This window comes from Arachis hypogaea, chromosome 15 (assembly GCF_003086295.3).
Source record: "Arachis hypogaea cultivar Tifrunner chromosome 15, arahy.Tifrunner.gnm2.J5K5, whole genome shotgun sequence".
Lineage (NCBI taxonomy): Eukaryota > Viridiplantae > Streptophyta > Magnoliopsida > Fabales > Fabaceae > Arachis > Arachis hypogaea.
In genome coordinates this window covers 51,781,080-51,787,272 of record NC_092050.1, presented here as the reverse complement: position 1 = coordinate 51,787,272, position 6,193 = coordinate 51,781,080, and the positions used below count along the sequence as shown (strand labels likewise).

The 6,193-nt window shown below is 39.0% G+C and overlaps 1 non-coding gene across 1 annotated transcript; it reads left to right on the top strand.

The window, feature by feature from the left end:
• Positions 1–202: 202 nt before the first annotated feature.
• Positions 203–306, top strand: LOC112753818 (small nucleolar RNA R71). Its single transcript, XR_003178183.1, has one exon. It is a non-coding gene; the product is annotated as a small nucleolar RNA R71 (small nucleolar RNA).
• Positions 307–6,193: the final 5,887 nt, after the last annotated feature.

Below are 6,193 nucleotides of genomic sequence, written 5' to 3'. Positions count from 1 at the left end.
GTTTAGCTCCATCACTCCTCTTGTGTTCCCTCTTTCGGAAGCATAGAAGTAGTCGTTTTCTGCTACTGTTTCAATAACATCTATGGCTTCCTCAATGGTCTTCTTCTTGTTCAAGGACCCTCCAAATGAATGGTCTACTGCCTTCTTTGACTCATAAGAGAGCCGTTCATAGAAAATGTGCAGCTGGACCCATTCGTTGAACATGTCAGGTGGACACCTCCTTGTTAAGTCTTTGAACCTCTCTCATGCTTCATACAGAGTCTCACCATCCTGTTGCCTAAAGGTTTGAACCTCAGCTCTCAGCCTATTGATTCGTTGAGGAGGGTAGAATCTTGCTAAGAATTTGTTCACCACATCCTCCCAAGTTGTCAAGCTCTCCCTTGGGAAGGATTCCAGCCACTTGGCTGCCTTGTCTCTGAGTGAGAAGGGAAATAGGAGCAATCTATAGGCGTCAGGATGAACACCATTAGATTTCACTGTGTCACATATTCTCAGGAAGGTGGTCAAATGTTGGTTGGGATCTTCTTGAACACCTCCTCCAAACGAACAGTTGTTCTGAACAAGGGTGATGAGCTGTGGTTTAAGTTCAAAGTTGTTGGCATGGATTGTTGGCTTTTGGATGCTACTTCCACAATTGCCTAGGTTTGGATTAATGTAAGAGCCCAAAACTCTTCTATCCTCCCCAACATGATTTGCTCCACCTCCTCTGCTATGGTTGTGAATCTCTTCTTCATGATGATTTTCCATGTTTTCTTCCATGTTTGGTTCAAAGTATTCCTCAAACTGTTCCTCCTCTTCTTCAGCACCAACTACTCATTTTTCTTTTGCCTCCCTCCTTAGTCTAAGGAAGGTTCTCTCTGGTTCAGAATCAAAGGAAGTTGAAGCCCCGCTTCTTCTCCCTGTCATACAACCAACAAGTACAAGCAGAGAATATAGGTGCAGACAGTATTTGTGTCAGAATTGATGTTAGTTATGGGTGATGCAATATATCAAGCAGTTAGTGGGTTAGCAAACAGAATTGAAAATAACAAAGAGAAACAAAAGAGTAGATGGAGAAGGGAAGAAGTTTAACTAAAACAAAAAGTAAATCACTCAAACAGAAAAATGAAATTCACAAAATAAAATGCTCAATCTAGTGATCTTCCAATCTAATCATTGTTGATGCACAATCAATCCCCGGCAACGGCGCCATAAACTTGATGCACGGAAAACTTGTCTCTCAACAAATCTCCCTTCGGCAAGTGTACCGAAGTTGTCGTCAAGTAAAAACTCATAATAGAGTGAGGTCGAATCCCACAGGGATTGATTGATCAAGCAACTTTAATTAGAAGAATGTTCTAGTTGAGCGAATCCAGAATTTGGGTTGAGAGTTGCAGAAAATAAAATGGCGGGAATGTAAATAACAGAAAAGTAAATGCTAGAATTAAAGGACTGGAAGTAAATGACTGAAAATAAATTGCAGAATTGTAAATGGGAATGGGGGATTTGCTCATAAAAGTAAATGGCAGAAATTAAAGAGAATGGGTAAGATTAGAGATGGGGAGTTCATTGGGCTTAAGAGATGTTGCAATTCTCCGGATCAAGTTCATTTTTATCTCTTCCTCAATCAATGCACTCATTGATCTCCTTGGCAATCTTAAGTGATTGAATTGCAATTTCTTGCAATTCAATCTCTCAAATCTTGATCAATAGCCAATTCCTTGGTCAATTGCTCATGAGAAGAGATGAAGTATGGTCACTGATTATACCACATGCATTTCATAAACCAAGTATTGAGAGGGTTACAGTCACATACCCATCCAAACCCAATTTGGTCCAGCATGAGAAAGCATTTCTAGCTTGATCTCTTCAATCCTCTTCCAAGGTTAAAAAGAGATCCAAGTTTGAATAGCTTCTCTTCCAAGATAACTACTCAATTGGATGAAGACCGAAAGCTTTCAAGTAAAATCAAGAGGAAAGATAGAAGAAGAATAATGAAAATTAGTATTGATCCATCAAATTACAACAGAGCTCCCTAACCCAATGAAAGGGGTTTAGTTGTTCATAGCTCTTGAAGATGAAAACAAAGATGGAGAATACATCATAAAACTAGAAATTGCAAAGAAAGTAAAATACAGAGAGTGGTTTGATGACAAGCCATCTTAGCCTATTTTAACTAGTCTTTTTCTTTAGTTTTCATTAGAATTATGCACTTTCTTGAGCCATAAGCAAGCTAATTGGGTAGATTTTCATGTTTCCTTTGATTTAATCAACCATGTATGAATTCATGCTATTTCATGAGGTTTTATACTATAATTGTCACATATTATGAAAGAATGAATATCTCATGATTTTAAGCATAGCTTTGATGTGTTTGGTTGATTAATGATAAGTGAAGAAAGCTTGGAGAAAGGTTGAAGCAAGAAGGAATGGCTAGGAGTAAAGGGAGGACAATGGAATAAGTGAAATTGAACCAGGAAGCAAAAAGCTGGACCTAAAGTTAGCCTCAAACTTTTGCACAAACTTTTGGGTGAAAAGTTAGCCCCAGCGTTAGACCCCTAACTTTTGGGCTAACGTTGGAACTTAAAAATCACTCCCTGGGCACCAAAAGTTTGCGCCAATGTTAGACCCCTAACTTTTGGGCTAACGTTGGCACATGAAAATCACTCCCTGGGCACCAAAAGTTTGTGCCAACGTTAGACCCCTAACTTTTGGGCTAACGTTGGCACATGAAAATACCCCCTGACCACCAAAAGTTTGCGCCAACGTTAGACCCCCAACTTTTGGCTAACGTTGGCACATGGGAAATACAAAGGGGGAGCGAAAGTTTGTGCCAACGTTAGACCCCCAACTTTTGGGCTAACGTTGGCGCCATAAGTGCACAAGGTAAAGCCAACGTTGGAGCAAAAGTTAGACCCCTAACTTTGGCACCAACGTTGGTATCAACAGATTATGGTAGCTGATATGAAAAGTTGGAGCAAAAGTTAGACCCCTAACTTTTGCTCAAACTTTTACTCCAACTTTTGCAAAACTCCAACCCGGTTCAATTGGTTCACTTTGGTTCCTCTCCAAACTCCAAGAGCAATCAACCAAGGTCTCTTTCAACCCAATTCCACCAAGAGCAAAGGCCTAACTCAAGGCTTGAAGATCATTTTGAAGAAAGTGTATAAATAGGAGATAATTCAAGTTTTCGGAGAGCTTTCCCTTTGAATTTTCATAATAGTTTTCGAAGAGCTTTGGTGTTGAGCAAATTTTAAATTTCTAAGTCTTGGGGAAGGAGAATTGAATTCCCTTCCTCTTAATTTTCTTGCTTTCAATTTCAATTACAATTGCTTCGGATCTTGGGTGGAGAATTGAAGAACTTCTGTTTCAATCTCACCTTGGGATCTTGTTTAACTCTCTGCTTAATTAAATTTCAGTTTCGGTTAATTGCTTCTTCATCTATTTTCTTTGCAATTTACATTTCCTTTGCAATTGTTCTTGTTGGATCTAGGAAGGCATTGAGATCTAGACTTGGTTTTCTAGTCTCTTGGGTCCTGAGATCCGGATTTCCCATTCCCTGTTTACTGTTTTCATGCTCATTTACATTTTTGTTTTAAGATCCGGTTCGATTCAAGTCCTTCTTTACTTCTCTGTTCGTTGCAATTTTATATTTCCTTGTTTAATTTCTGCAAATCCAACTCCCCATTCCCTTTACAATTCAAGCCATTTACATTTCTTGCACTTTAAGATTTTGCAATTTACATTTCTTGCGTTCTAAGTTTCTAGCATGTAATTTCTTGTTCTTTAAGATTCAACACTTTAATTCCTGTTCTCTTTAATTTCATGCCAATTACCCATTCCCTTTACTTTCTATGCAATTTAAATTCTGCAAATCAAAAATCTCTCAACCAAATCTTGATTCGCTTGACTAAATCAACCACTAAACTAAAATTGCTCAATCCTTCAATCCCTGTGGGATCGACCTCACTCCCGTGAGTTATTATTACTTGATGCGACCCGGTGCACTTGCCGGTTAGTTTTGGGTGTTTTGGAGAAATTCTTTTCTTCCAAGAAAATATCCCATCAAGTTTTTGGCGCCGTTGCCGGGGATTGATTAGATTGACAATGATTAAGTGAGGTGGTGATCTAGATCAAGCATTTTTTCTTTAATTTTTGACTAACCCACTAACTGTTTGAAGTTTTGTCTCAACTGACTACACTCAATTTTCAAGAGTATCACTGTGTGTTCCGTTGTTGATTTTTATGTCGCAGGAAAAAAGAGAAGCCAGAGGGAAGGATATCATTGAAAATGAAGTTTCTGAGAAAGAAGAACATGCCAACATGAAGCCGCAAATCATTACACTAATAGAGAACAATTGTTCCTATGGTGGAAATCCATTGGAGGATCCTGAACAGCATCTATCTATTTTTCTGAGGATCTGTGATGTTGTCAATAATGATGTCTATAAGCTCTTGCTATTCCCTTTCTCACTAAAGGATGAGGCAGCACAATGGCTTGAAACTCTTCCCCAAGGAAGTATCACTAGTTGGGATGGTTTGGTTGCCAAATTTCTAGCCAAATTCTCTACATCCCAACAGAACATCAAGATGAAAGAGGGAACACATCCATTCATGCAAGGAGAGGAAGAACCATTGCTCAAAGCATGGGAAAGATACAAGAAAGCAAATGACAAAGTGGCTTTCCAAGCATTCTACGAATGATTAACCCCAGAAACGAGAAGAGCGGTGGATCACTTCTCAGATGACTTACTCGAAGCAACAGCAACTGGTCAAGGAACTGCAAGGTTCAATGACAAGAGAACCAACAACCAACACTCCTTTGAGACACCACAGAATGCAACTTCAGAGAAAGATACGATGAATCTTGAAGGAATGAAGGCAGTCATGAATCAAAGCAAACAGCTACATCAGCAAACTCAGCAACAATTGGAGTCAATGGCTAGACAACTTGATTTTCTCCATTCCACTACAGTGAATGCACAGTTCCCACCATGGAAGCCACATTCTTATCTAAGAATGAGGGAACCTCAACATCAGGAACCAAGGAACTTCAACTACAACAACCACTTCCCAAACCTGCAACAACATCACCACACAATCTCACAGAATTCTCAAAGGATCACCAATCTAGAGAGCGTAGTAGAGATAATGATGACACATCAAGTGATGATGAACAAACACCATGAGAACTTACTCGGGGGAATTGGGAAGCAAATGGAACAATTAGCCAAAAACCTCACAGAAACGAGTGAGAAGAAAGCAAAGCCTCACTTAGAAGGACAATGGGACAAGGAGAAGGAAGCTCAGAATTTGAGCTGAGCAAGCACAGAGGATGTCAAGCTAGTGACAATAAAAGAGCGCTTGTTGGGAGGCAACCCAACCGGAGGTAACTATCTTTTCATATCTATTTCAATAAAAAGGTTAATTAGTTTTATCTAGATTGCAAGAAGCTAAGTTTGGTGTACACACCAAAACAATATAAAGGAGAATGAAGGATTCTAAGTTTGGTGTCCACCAAAACCCCATTGTAACACACATTCTCACTTTCTGCATAATGTTGGGCTTCAAGCATACTGGATGAACTAGTTAGCCATTTTACTGTTTTTCTTAGTTTTCAGTTCTATCACTTTTGAAAAAGAAAAAGAAATTATCACACATGGTTAACCATTGGCAAGGTACTAAGTTTGGTGTTCCCACACCAAAGTAAGTTCAAAAAGCCCGCAAATAAATCATGAAAATTAACCATTGTTTCCAAGTGCTTGGGGAACAAGCAACTTTCAATATCACTGCAGAGTATCATACAAGCTTTTGGAGATGTTTAGCATCATCAATCAAAGAGTTGAAAGATGAACATGAAGGCCAGCAATGATGATGATGAGAAGAAGGAAAGCAAGTAAACTTCAACAGGTTGTATTGTTAAGTGATTGTTTTACATCAAATATTGCTGTAATTGAAGGTTGGATTGTATCCTTATCTGCCCTGCTTGTCTGCATAGTATAGTTTTTTTTACCCCTGCCTGCCTGCATAGCATAGTCTTTCTGTGATTTAAGAAGCAAGATGCTTGATCATTCACAACATTCTTATCTTCAAAACTTGTTTGCACTCAATTTTCAAGAAATGCATCACATGAAAGTTCTTTGAAAAGAAGGATTGAGGAATCAATCAGTTTTGAGGCAAGCAAAAGATTGGGAGAAGTGGTGGTTCTAGTTGT